Below are 14223 nucleotides of genomic sequence, written 5' to 3' on the forward strand. Positions count from 1 at the left end.
TTGGTTATTCTGTGAACTGACATTACTTGGCTTCTTCTCTGACTAATATTTGCAAGGACTGGCTTCCCTGCTCTGTCCAAATCTCTTATCTTCTCTATTATCTATTAATATCTGGTAAAATATTATAGATATTAATGTCTAATAATAATATAGATATAGAATGTAGACATATATCTAAGATAGATATATCTAAAACAGGTATAAATATCTAATAGTAATCAATATAGACATCTAAGAGTAATAAGTATTAATAGTACTATCAATTAATATCTAATGTCAATTAGATATCTATACTTTTCCCCTTGGTGATCACCTGCAGTTCCATCTCTATGGTATTATCTCTAGCCTTGAAGTCTCCTCTGAGCTCCAGACTCAACTGTCTATTTACCATCTCCTCTTCAATGCCTACCAAACATTTCAAACAAAACAAGACCAAAAAAGGACTCTTGGTTTTCACCCTCTCCGACCCATTCCCCATGTCTTCCCCATCTCAGGAGGTGGCATCACATCTTTCCAGTGGTCGAGGTCCTGGAAGTCAAACTTGATTCCTGTCTTTTCCTCCCACCAATCCAGTCCGTCAACAAGGCCTGGCAGCTCTGCTTCAGCATCTCTCCCGGACCAGCCTCCTCTCACCACAGCCCCCTCCACTGCCCTAGCCCCAGCCACCAGCATGCCATGCCCAGCTCCTCTAAGAGCCCCCTTCCCAGCCTCTCTGCTTTCACTTTTGCCCTCTTACAGTCCATTACACACAGTGGACAGAGAGAGCTTTCTAAAACAAACCAATTCAAGTCACTCTCCTGTGGTGGTCCGAGCGCAGGTTGGAAAAGAACTTCCAGGCACAAGGCAGAATGTAAGGAAGATAGAGTTTATTAAAGAGAAGGGTTGCTGCAAGAACAGCTGGCTGACTTCCTGGTAGCCAGGGAAAGTCGACAATGAGCAAGGGTTGCTTGTCTCTTTCTATAGCCAGGGAACCTGCAAGTCATCCGCTGACTGGCCAGAGTATGTATACTTTCAGTGTGCTGAGCAGGAGAAAAACGGGGCAAATGTCTTTCCTTATATGGGATGGGAAAGGGACAGGGCATGCTGCTTGGGAGGGCTCTGGGACATTGCAATGGTCCCATTGTGACAGAGTGATAGGAGTCCCATTACTCTTTGCTCTGGCAATATTGGCCCTTTGAGTTTATCTGTTCTTTGTCCTTGGAGCTCACCACATCTCCTGCTTAAACCAATTCAAGTCACTCTCCTGCTTAAGCCCTTCAGTGACTTCCCACTGCACTTAGGATAGAGTCCAGGTCTCCCTGAGCACCTGCCCACATCTCCAAGCTCGTCTCCCATTCGTTCCCTCCACACCAACCCTCTCACCACTCTTTGGCAGCCAACCTTGTTCCTGTCTCAGGACCTTTGTTCCTGCTGTTCCCATGGTGTGAAACCTCCAGATCATCCTATAACTCTCTCCTTCTTGTCATTCAGGTCTCAGCTGCAATGACATGTGCTTTTAAGAAGCCTTCCCTGGCCAGCTCATCTAACATTGCTTTAACCTCCAACTGTCTGTCATGGTAGCCAATTTCATTTTACTTATATCACTTACCACCATCTGAAATTATTTATTTGTTTTCTTATTTATTTCATGGGTTGTCTCTCCCCACTCATTGTAAGCTTAATGAGAGTTCTTTTCTTCATTACTTGGTACACAGAAGAAATGCACATGACTATTTGATGGATGAATGAATGAATGAATGAATGTATGCTCAATTTGGTGAGGTTGGCTTCGTTATCCCTATTTTACAGATGAAGAAACCGAGGCACAGAAAGTCTAAGTGACTTGCCCAGGAACATAGAATAGAACAGATGCAGATCTGGAATTTGGGTTTCTTGCCTGACAGGACCATCTATCCATGATTCCTCTCCACCATTCCCATGCAATTTCCTTCCTCTGAGGTTACCCCATCCCACCTGTACAGACCAGCCTCTGAGCTCCTCTTGAGCCTTGTTTGTCTGAGGGGCCTTGGGGGTGCATGTGGGTATTTTGTTTTCTGTCTGTCATTTTGTGTTCAGACAATAGACCCGCCCTGGGTGAGTCACCTGTCCCAATGCTGGTCTGTCCTCCTTGGCTTTGCAAGGGACCATGCCAAGGGTCTGTGGCAACACAGGCAGTGGCAAGAGCAGCCTGTTGTCAGCCATCCTGGGGGAGGTAAGTGTCTTGTGGCCCATGCGTGTCCACCCCCAGCAGGGCCAGGGGCTCCCAGGCTCCAGTTCCCCCAGTAAGTCGCACCACCACTTTCTTCCACGAAGGGGGTCTAAGCCAACAGAGTTTTTATAAATTGGAAACAGTTGAGCATGCACCGAGGGGGAGGTGAGTTATGAATGGGGCTTCCCTTTCACCCTCCAGCTGGGGGTACTGCCTCTTAGGACACCTAGAGATCCACCCTCATCTGTTCTCCATGCTTTCCCCACCCTGTGTTGTAATCAACCAGCTACCAAGGTGATGATACAGGGCATCTCAACATTTAATATGATAACAAAAATCATCTCACGAAGCCAGATTCGGAGTGGGACACGTGTCCCTTGGGAGACAGCATGGGGAGTGAACTGTGGAGGGAGAGAGAAGGGGAAGGAGGGAGGGAGGGGATGAGGAGAGGAGGCCCGTCTCAGTCCCACTCCAGCAGCAGAATTCACATGCCTGCCGGGTGCCCTGCCATTGAGATCTGAACCGTCTAACTGCATTGCCCCTGGACATTCTGGAAGGCTGCTTCGTCTGCAGCTGTGCAGGCATGTGGCTCAGCCCACCCCAGTTTCCAAGAAAACCAACCCATTTCCCCAAAACACTTGAGGTCGCGTTGCACACCTCCTAGTGAACAGCACCGTAAAACGGCCACGACCCCTGGTATATGTGTATGGCTCCCTCCCCACCGGGGTCTCACCAGCACTTCCATATTCAGCCTCAGTCTCACCCCGTCCTGGGGCTTCTCTCGCTCCCCCTCCCTACTTTGCCCATCGTCCCTCCCGTCCAGTGTTTGGGAAAACTAGCTGGTGTCCTTCGTTTACTGTGCTTCTCCCTCACCTCCTCCTTCTGCATGTCCATAGCCAAACTCATCACCTCCTAGGAAAGTGGCCATGTTGTCAATAGCAGTTCTCTCCTTATACATCATTCTGATGGGTCATTTGTTTGGCTCCACATGTGATGGCCTTTCCCCAACTTCTTTGCAGCTGGGGAGAAGAAAGACTCCACTTTTTTTTTTTTTTTTTTTTTTTGGTACACGGTCTCTCACTGTTGTGGCCTCTCCCGTTGCGGAGCACAGGCTCCGGACGCGCAGGCTCAGTGGCCATGGCTCACGGGCCCAGCCACTCCGCGGCATGTGGGATCTTCCCGGACCGGGGCACAAACCTGTGTCCCCTGCATCGACAGGTGGACTCTCAACCACTGTGCCACCAGGGAAGCCCCACTTTTTTTTTAACAGTAAAAATAGTTTGAATAGTACTTGCATGCCAGGCCCTGTGCTCAGAGCTTCCCATTGTTTTCCTTTGACCTGAAAGCAACCCCATGAGGAAGGCATGGACATTAAGGTCAGTTTATATATGTGTAAATGAGATTGAGAGAGGTGACTTGCCCAAGATCGCCAGCAGGTGAGAGGGGGAGCCGGGGCTGACACCGTCTAGCTAATGTCAGAGTTCTGCTTCTCATCATAGCTATGTTTCCTGGCAGCTTCCGTTCAGGGCCACCTTTCTACATGGCCAGGGGCATATCAGTTTCCTCTTCAAATGGACCAATTGCTTTCCTTCCAATAAAGGAAAACAAAAAGATGTCATTAAAGTTTTGTTCTTATTAAATTAAAGCCTGTCTTCAAATCAGAAGTAGCGAGCACAGGATAATAAAGAGAAAGAAGTACACGATGATGAGGTCCTCTGCTGGGGTCCTGGGCATGAGGGTTATGACCTTGATTTATTTTAATGTGTGCTTTTAAATTTATTATACAGAAAAGCAGGAAGAACACTGCAGTAAAGACCCGTACACCCACCACCGAGATTCAAGAGTTGATGCAGTGTTTGCATATTTGCCACATCTATGTAGAAACATACTTTGTAGACGTATTTTAAATTACAGAGATTATGACACTTTTCCCACTAAATACTTCATCATGATGTCCAAAAAATAAGGGCATTTTCCCATCTAACCATGATGACATTATCACAACTAACAAACTAGTAATAATTCTGTGATATCCAGGGATAGACAGAGATGGCCTGGAACTTTCCATCTCACCATGAACATCAGGGAGGCACTCCTTGCTAGGGATTGGGGCTGGGGAAATAAGAGAAAAAAAGTATGGGGTGACTTCAATGCAAACCTTGGATTCAGCCACAGCAGGAATAGGTCTGGTTTCACTCCAAATACTGCCCCACGTCCTCAGGCCTTCCCTCAGCCTCACCAGTGGGCCTGGCAGGACCGTGTTAAGATCCCGTTTACGTGGGAGAGCCCCCAGGCTCCCGGAGCACAGTGGGGCCCTGGGCACTGTGGCTGCTGAGCCAGGCGGGGTCTGTGCCCTGGTTGCCCTGGTCCTGAGGCTAGACTCACTCCGCCGCAGGCGCACTTGCTGGAGGGCTCTGTGAGGGTGCACGGAAGCCTGGCCTATGTCCCCCCGCAGGCCTGGATCATCGGGGGAGCATTCGGGAAAGCATTCTCATAGGAAGCCAGTACGGCAAGGCCCGGTAAGCTTCTCGAGGGGTAGGGCGGGACGTCGGGGTGTGTGGCTGGTTTGCGGAGGGACCCCTCGCTGCTACGAGTGACTTGACAACTGCTAACTCTTGCTGTGTGCTCACTTATATGCATCCCTGTGTTCTCTTCTCGTCGGGAAAGAAATATTCTTACCATATCCATTTTCTAGGCAAGTCAGGTGAGGCCCCAAGAGGTGAAATAATTTGTCCAAAATCATTCAGCTGCTAGGATATGACAGAGCCAGAATTTGAACCCAGTTGCTTTCAGAAACTTCAGGCTTAACTATTGTGCTATTTTGGCTCAAAATAACACTTCCCTTCCAAAAATGTTACTTTAAAACTGCGTTAATTAATTCCTAACCCTTAAGTCAAAAGGGAAAACACATGGGGTGATGAGGTTGTGCAACATTGAGGGAAGGAGTTTGGATTCACAGCTCAGTGAGCCGCCCGCCTCCCACCCACACCCCTCCTTGCCCTTTGCGGCCTCTCCCTCCCAGGGTCCTGGGGTGGACCTGCTTGAGACATGCACTTGGAAATCGTGAGTGAAGTCTAGTCAGTGGAGGATCCAGGAAAAGTGCCCTGATTGCTGCAGCCGTGCTTCCAACTCTGCTGGACTCTGGCCTCCTTCGACTGTTTGCTTGATTTTGCAATCTGCCCCTTGTAACAGTGCTGAGGGGCATAGATATGTGGGTGTATAAATCGGTCATCTCCAGCCAGTTGTTCTGTGGGCGCCTCAACATCAGGTCCAATGCCGACTTGTGAGCACCCTGCTAACCCAGCCCCCACCCAGCCTGCTTCTCTTCTCAAATTCCCAGTTAGGCTTAATGGCATCACTGAACTGTGCATCCCGAGGAGCCTGACGTCTCCACTTCTGATACCTTCCACATCTAATTGGTCAGCAACCCTGGATGACTCAACCTCCTAAAAAGTTCTTGTATTTCCCTTCTCTTCTCCATCTCCACTGCCAGTTCTGGGCTGTGACCTCCTGCTTAAACTGTGCCCACTGCCCCTGCCTTTGGGTCCCTGTCTCTAGCTTTCGCCCTCTCTGTTCCTCTCTGTGCACCGCCGCCAGGTCAGTTGTCCTAAAAGACAGCTCTCATCTTGTCGCTGCTCGGCTTTCAGACTGACATGACTCATAGAGCAGTTTTGAAATATCTGTCAAAAATAAAAATGGGGCTTCCCTGGTGGCACATTGGTTGAGAGTCCGCCTGCCGATGCAGGGGACATGGGTTCGTGCCCTGGTCCGGGAAGATCCCACATGCCGTGGAGCAGCTGGGCCCGTGAGCCATGGCCGCTGAGCCTGCGTGTCCGGAGCCTGTGCTCCGCAACGGGAGAGGCCACAACAGTGAGAGGCTTGCTTACCGCAAATAAATAAATAAATAAATAAAAATAAAAATAAAAATGCACCAACTTTTGACTCAGAAAATCCACAGCCAGATATTTAATGCATAGATGATGTCCCCCATGAACACCAAGACCCATGTACAAGAATGTTCACATCGAATTTTTCAGGGTAGCAAAAGATTAGAAGCAACCCAAATGTCCAGCTTTAGGGTACTGGTTAAACAATTTATGGCGCACCCATATAATGGAACACTGTAGTGTCATTAAAACAGTATAAACGTATATCTGCTGCACGTGTACATACATCAGTAGATTATTTCTGAATATGTGCATAGGAAACTCTATTAGTGACTGATTCCGAGGAAAGCAACTAAGGGTCAAAGATGAGAGGGAGACTTGCTTTTCCCCTTTTCTTCCTTTTGTTCTGTTCAAATATTTACCAAGCGCACGTGCTGGATTAAAAGAAATGAAGGTTCTCAAGATTGCTTTGGCCTTAAAAAACTACAAATAGAGCTACCATACGACCCAGCAATCCCACTACTGGGCATATACCCTGAGAAAACCATAGTTCAAAAAGAGTCATGTACCAAAATATTCATTGCAGTGCTATTTACAATAGCCAGAAGATGGAAGCAACCTAAGTGTCCATCATCGGATGAACAGATAAAGAAGATGTGGCACATATATACAATGGAATATTACTCAGCCATAAAAAGAAATGAAATTGAGTTATTTGTAGTGAGGTGGATGGACCTAGAGTCTGTCATACAGAGTGAAGTAAGTCAGAAAGAGAAAAACAAATACCGTATGCTAACACATATATATGGAATCTAAGAAAAAAAAAAAGATCATGAAGAACATAGGGGTAAGACAGGAATAAAGACACAGACCTACTAGAGAATGGACTTGAGGATACGGGGAGGGGTAAGGGTAAGCTGTGACAAAGTGAGAGAGTGGCATGGACATATATACACTACGAAACGTAAAATAGATAGCTAGTGGGAAGCAGCTGCATAGCACAGGGGAGATCAGCTCGGCGCTTTGTGACCACCTAGAGGGGTGGGATAGGGAGGGTGGGAGGGAGGGAGATGCAAGAGGGAAGAGATATGGGGACATATGTATATGTATAACTGATTCACTCTGTTATAAAGCAGAAACCAACACACCATTGTAAAGCAATTATACTCCAATAAAGATGTTAAAAAATAAAAGAAATGAAGGGAGGAAGGAAATGATAAAAGCCTCCTGTGGTTTACCATTAAATGGAGGATCGAGGCCAAATTTCTCAGCATGGAATGCAAGCCCTTCCCTTCCAAACTTGGGAAGGCTGGAGGGTGTGCGCCTGGCCACTTGTCTCTTTAGCTCCCTGTCCTTCGCAGGTACCTCCAGGTGCTCCACTGCTGCTCCCTGAACCACGGCCTGGAAATTCTGCCCTTCGGAGACATGACGGAGGTGAGCTGGAGGCGAGCGTCCCCCAGCCCTGTTGTGACAGAGCCCTTGTCATGGTGTTCTGGGGTTCCCAGCCTGCCTCTCTGGGTAGGTAGAGGAAGGACCCCAGCTCTTCCTTCCCAAAGCAGCCCAAGCTGGCTCTGCAGCCTCAGAGCCTCCCACACCGAGGGAGGGAAGTTGGGGCTCATCTGACCTTGGGAGCTGACAAAGAGGCTATCTTGCCCCACAAGGCTGGGAGCTGACCTCCGACTTCTTCTGAAGCAAGAGAGGAGACCCTGTGAAGATAAGAAGCTTCCCGACGTCCACCTTTGCCCCACCCACTGCCCTGCTCCTCTCTGGCAGCACTTCCTTTGACAGTGGGAATGACAACTGTGGCCCCACCTTTATTCCATATAAGACCTACATAAGATAAAAGCAACATTGTTGTCTTGATTTTGTTATCTAATAATAGATAGATTATCTTACTGCATTCAAGGTACTATTCTAGCAACTCTAATGTATTGTCTTAGTTAAGCTTCAGATAACCCTAGGAGGTCAGTTCTTTTATTATCCTTCCTTTAAGGATGGGCGTGTGGAGGGCAGAGAGCTCAACTGTCTTGTTCAGGGTCGTCTTTTCAGTAGGAAGAACCAGGTCTGGTCTGTAAAATGCATCAGTAATAGTACTGAGCTCATCAGGATGATGTGAGGTTTAAGTAAGTTGATACATACATGCTTTGAATTGTGCCTGGCATAGTGTAGGTGTTACGCCCTCATTAGAGGAACACAGTAGGCATTTATTCAGTCTTTGCTGAGTGAGTAGGGAAACTGAGCTTTGCCCAGGTCAAGCAGCTTATCTATGGTCACATGGTGAACTGGAGGCGGAGCAGTGACAACAGGTCACCCTGCTGTTCTTTAAACTCTGCTTCTTCTCTACAGAGTCTCCAGAGTTCATGGTAGAGCAGGGATAGGACTTAGACCTTGGCTGCCTCGTCCTCAGAGCCTGGCTGAGGGATGCGCCAGCCGGTAGCTGCCTGGGGTGCCAGTCTGCTAGGGGACCCCAGGCATTCTGCCCAGTGATTCTGGTTTGCACCCTCGACTCCTGACATGATGGGTGTCATGGAAGGTGGCCCTTCCCAGGGCGGCCACAGCAGAGCCTGACCTACCACCGCAGCTATGGTGCAAACAGTCTTGGGCAATACCCCAAACTCAGGCCAGTGGTCCTCCCGGTTGGTGGTTGCAGTCAACGGAGATTTAAAACATGGATAAGATGTAAGAAGGTGCTGTTTCTTGGGAATAAATGATTTACTTTACAAACTAAATTATCAAAAGTTTAATACGCCTTCTGAGAAGCTGACTGATTTAGAAAAATTGTATCTAATTATGAATTACAAATTGTAGTTAACTGAAAATCAGTTTTTTCATCACCTACTAAGCAGATTTTGAAAAATATTTTTTAAATGCCAGGGGTGCCAAATCATTAGGTGTCCAGGAGTGTGCATCGAGGGGGCTCAGTCTGTCCACCTGCCCACCTGGCTGGTGGGAGCACACCTGGCTGGGTCACACTCTAGACACAGTGCCTTTGGCTGCCTGTCTGCAGATCAGGGAGTGGGGCCTCAACCTCTCGGGGGGCAGAAGCAGAGGATCAGCCTGGCCCGAGCTGTCTACTCTGACCGCGAGCTTTACCTGCTGGACGACCGCCTGTCGGCCGTGGACACCCAAGTGGGGAAGCACATCTTTGAGGAGTGCATTAACAATGTACTCTGGGGGAAGACCGTCACCTTGGTGACCCACCAGCAGCAGGTGACCACCCTCCCAGGGCTCTGGCCGTGATTGGCAGATAATGTAGCTCCTCAAGCCCCTACCATCTCAGTGTGATCAATAACAGCCTCCCAGAAGCTACCCCCTCATCTCAGACAGACCCCGAAGTCAGGGAGAACTTGATTTCCTCTGCTTTCCATGTAGAGAAGATAGGCTGGTAGGAATTGAAACCAAATTTTAAAGTCTCCTTCATTTTCAAAATTGTGTGGGTGGCCACTGCTTTTGAAGTTACAGAAAAAAAGAAAAAACTCCCTGAGAGAAGAATTCCCCAAGTCTCACATTCTTCCATCAAGCGCAGTGGCCGTGCTGGGTGCTACCTCTCACGGGTCCTTTTCCCTAGATATGTTCATACCTGGTTTTGGCCTTAAGACCCTATCATTATTTCTCCCTCGTCTTCTATTTTGGCTTTACTATTTTTTAAAATTAATTAATTAATTTATTTTTGGCTGTGTTGGGTCTTCGTTTCTGTGCGAGGGCTTTCTCTAGTTGCGGCGAGCGGGGGCCACTGTTCATCGCGGTGCACGGGCCTCTCACTATCGCGGCCTCTCTTGTTGCGGAGCACAGGCTCTAGAGCTCAGGCTCAGTAGTTGTGGCTCACAGGCCTAGTTGCTCCGCGGCATGTGGGATCCTCCCAGACCAGGGCTCGAACCCGTGTCCCCTGCATCGGCAGGCAGACTCTCAACCACTGCACCACCAGGGAAGCCCTGGCTTTACTATTTTTTGGTATAAAATATTTAAGACATAAAAGCAGGTTAGAAAATAATCTAATGAAAGCCCACATATCTACCACCCAGATGACACAGTCCAACGTTGATGGCCCTCAATTACACTCTCTTCCCTCCTTCCTGCCCCACTCACTCGGCTATTCATTGTTCCCATGTATGTCTTCACACTTTTACAACAGATGTGAGCAAGTGTCCTTTTGCATATTTAAAAACTTTACATAATTGACATTTTCCTTTCTGTGTCCTTCGGTAATTTGCTTTTCTACTCAACTTTATATTTTTAAGAACTTCCATGTGAATACATGGAATTTTATTTCATTCTCACTTGCATTGTATTCCAATATCTGAATATTCCAGAATTTATTTCTCCAGGATGGACATTTAGGTTGTTTCCCATTTTTCACATTTACAAGAAATGCTTCAACGTACATGTGTCTACATGTGCTTTTATGCACGTGTTTGAGAGGGCTTTTTTTAGGGTAGTGTTTTAGGAGTAGAATTATTGGTTCATAATTCTTCAAAAATCTTTAACTTTACTAGATATTGTCAAATTGTTTTTCAAAGTAGATGTACCAGTCTACAGCCCTTCCCCCACCCCGAACTTTATAAGAGTTCCACTTACCCCAGCCATTACCAACACCCGGGGTTGTCCAGTGTTGAAGTTTTTGCCAAACTGGTGGCATAAAATACCTTGTCATGATTTAAATTTATATTTTCCTTTTGAATAGTGAAGTTGAATAGCTTTTTTGTATGCTTACTGAAGACCTTATTTCTTCTGATTCTTCAGTATTTAGTTTTGCGACCAGATCATTTTGTTAGAAGATGGGAAAATCTGTGAAAAAGGAATTCACAGTGAGTTAATACAGAAGAAGAGGCGATATGCCCAGCTCATCCAGAAGATGCATGGGGAAGCCATACAGGTGATTTCCAACCCACCCCACTCTCACTCCTGACCCAACGGGGAGGACCACCCCCTGCATCCACAGCTTGTGTTTTCTCCCCAGGGAGTGTTGCAGGGCATAGCAAAGGCAGTAGAAGAGCTACAGGTGGAAGGTCGGGCCCAGACCACTTGTCCAGAAGAGCGTCTCAATGAAAATGCTGGTAAAAGTGCTGGGGAACAGAGTGAGAACCTCTGCCAGCCTGCATCTTCCAGAGGCCCTGGCATTTCCTCCTGGATGAGAGACCAGGCCATGTCACTCACTGAATGGGGTCCCAGACATCGCACATACAGGCTACAGATCCAAGTATCTGAGAGCTGTGGGGAGTGAACTGTGCTGATCAGGAGGCCTGAAGCGTCCAGGAAGTGAGTGTTGGTGGGGAAACAGCTGAGCATGTGCAGAGGCAGAGGCAGGATGGGGGTAGCTTTGACCTCGAGTGGCTCAAACTTAAAACTTTGCAAGGCATCCGGGCCATTAATTCATTACACATTTTTTTTGAGAGCAAAGGTATTGAAAGTTAGAAATGATTTGGGCTCAGTCCTAGGCATCCAGAAGCTCATGGCCTTGCTCTTTTCTGAGAAAAGGTAGCAGAAGAGAAAGTCTTTCTTTTTTTTTTTTTTTTTTTTTTTGCGGTACGTGGGCCTCTCACTGTTGTGGCCTCTCCCGTTGCGGAGCACAGGCTCCGGACGCGCAGGCTCAGCGGCTATGGCTCACGGTCCCAGCCGCTCTGCGGCATGTGGGATCTTCCCGGACCGGGGCACGAACCCGTGTCCCCTGCATCGGCAGGCGGACTCTCAACCACTGTGCCACCACGGAAGCCCTCTTTCATTTTTAAAATAAGACAAGTTCTGGATTTGAATTCCAGCTCCGCTGCTCACAAAGCTGTGTGACCTTAGCCAAGCAAGTTAAACTCTCTGAACCCCCACTGGCAAAAGTAGAGGTAATAATGCTTACATTACAGGTCATAGTGGAGGTTAGAAGAGGTCAGGTATAGGGAAGGTCTCAGGACAGTGCCTGGCACATTGTAGGTTTCTGTCACCAATAGAGTCTTCAGCTGCAAAGATCAGAAACCAATTTGGGCAGAAAAAGAATTTATTGGTAGAAAAGGGTGTAGATCATGGAATGAAAGGAAATGAAGAACCAGGCCTCAGCAACTTTGGGTTCTAAAGTAGCAGGAACACGTACAGAATCCTTTTGAAGAAAACCTACTCCAAACGTTTTCCATCTAGTATAATTTCCCTCAAAATTAAAATTCCACAAAGAGAGCCCTCTTCTCCAGGGAGAACTGTGGTGTTGTTATTAGAAGAAGGGGGAGTGTCAGGCAGAAACAACAGATGGTCCCCCCGCAGCGCTGTCTCCTGTTATTGTTGTAGTTGTCATTGGCAACATCTACTGATATCTCCAGACACCTGGTCTCTCTGCCTGCTGTAGGCCAAGAATCTGCTTGGGCTGGTGTCACAACTGTTTTTTGAGGAGTTGTCTCAGAAGTGTATTGCTACAAAGCATCTTAGCAATCATCTATAAGCCCGCCAGTTGTCAGATGAGGAAACAGAGAGGTTAAGTGATTTGCTTGAAGTTGTACAGTATCATGATGATAATTCTGGAACCCAGGTTTTCTAGTCCTAGGTCACTGCCTTTTTCATTCTCTCCTGCTGTCTCTCTCAAGCCACAAAGCCCTTGGGAACCGCAGGCCCTCCAGGGTTTATTGAATGGCTGGCGATGGACCCCCTTTTCAGACTTTGGAGCCAGGGCAAACCTGGAAACCCTGCTGGTTAGAGTCAGACTTGGGTGGGGCACTGGGTGGCATCCAGAGCAGAAGGCTTTGCAAGGACTCCTCTTGACCCGGGAAGGAGATACAGGAGATTGGGAGGCATACTGTTTCCTTCTTTTCACTGATCCAGTGCTAGAAAATCAGCTCACACAGAAGGAGAAGATGGAACAAGAGTCCCTGAAGTGGAGCATCCACCACCATTACATCCAGGCAGCCGGAGGTACGGGCTGTCAGATGCTCCAGGGCAGGTCTATCCCTGAAGCTGGGTCAGACCAGATTGTGCAAGGTCTTGTGAGGTAGAGGGACCCAAAGGGTCATGCCATTCATGAGTTTAACTTACATAATCCCAGGCATACTCAACTATAGTAACTCTACCACCATAGTCAATGCCGGAAGTCATGTTTTCATGTGTACTCGGCATTTCAAAATCAAATATGGTAAGACATAGACATGTAAATTATTGTCACGAAGGGAAAAGTATTACTATGGATGCCTAACTAAACTATACAATGTTGTAAACACAAAACCAAGTATATGATACTGTGCTTTTTGAGTAATTTAATTTTTGATAGTATTTTGACTCCATGCCAACTTTTTATTCTTCATTGAATTTGGAACCTAACCCTGGGTAAGGTGTGTCTTCTCTCTACCTGTCTAGGGGAGGAAGAGGTAGGCTGCACATAGGAGATCACCATCCTCACCCCTTCCACCGTGGGCATCCCTGCAGGACGTAACACAGAGGCTGACCAAAGCAGGGGAGCAGCAAATACTTGTGAAATGCATGAATGAATCAACAAACCAATTGATTTGTATTCAGGAAGTACCTATTATGGACTAGGCTCTGTGCTGAGCTCTGGAGGCAAGGGGGTATAAAGTCACCTAAGAAACTACCCTGTAATCTATTTGGAGAATTAGGACATTGCATCCACCAGTACCAAGAGAGATCTCTGGGACCAGGAATAATCTCAGATGTCATCAAAGAGAGGTGGCCCTTGAGTGGAGCTTAAGGAAGGGTAGAATTCAGTAAAAAGAATATGGGCATGGGACACAGACTGGAGAGGTGGATAGAGTGCCAGGGCAAGAGGCAGGTGCTAAAGGACAGCGTGTACCCTTTGTTTTCTCATCCTTGGCTTCAGCACTCAACAGCTCTGTGACTTTGGGCAAGTTACTTCCTCTCTTGGAGACTCAGTAAATGGGGATAGGAATTTCCAATTCAAAAATAATGCATATATTTAGTACTCTGGCTGGTGCATGGTACATAATAGTACCTATCAAGTGAAAGGAAGCTGTTGTTTTTATTTTGAACATTGAACCCTCAGGACCTGAGTAAGGGGAACTAACTTCTCTAGAACACTTCTTATGCACCAGGCACTGGGCTGGGTGCTTGACACATGTTACCTCATACCATCTTCAGAGCAACCCCTCATATGAGGCTGGCAGGACTGCCATCACCATCTTATATGTAGGGGAGTGGAATGTCACTGAC

General features: G+C 47.4%; 1 pseudogene across 1 annotated transcript in view; it reads left to right on the forward strand.

Annotated features, from left to right (window-relative positions):
• LOC309976302 (ATP-binding cassette sub-family C member 12-like) overlaps window positions 1-14223 on the forward strand; it is a 147302-nt pseudogene that overhangs the window by 24241 nt on the left and 108838 nt on the right. The window contains exons 9-11 of the transcript in view: window positions 2120-2191; window positions 4584-4707; window positions 7437-7509. The product of the transcript in view is annotated as an ATP-binding cassette sub-family C member 12-like (transcript). The remainder of the gene's footprint in view (window positions 1-2119; window positions 2192-4583; window positions 4708-7436; window positions 7510-14223) is intronic.

This window comes from Leucopleurus acutus (assembly GCF_964270905.1).
Source record: "Leucopleurus acutus genome assembly, chromosome: 20".
NCBI classification, from domain to species: Eukaryota; Metazoa; Chordata; class Mammalia; order Artiodactyla; family Delphinidae; genus Leucopleurus; species Leucopleurus acutus.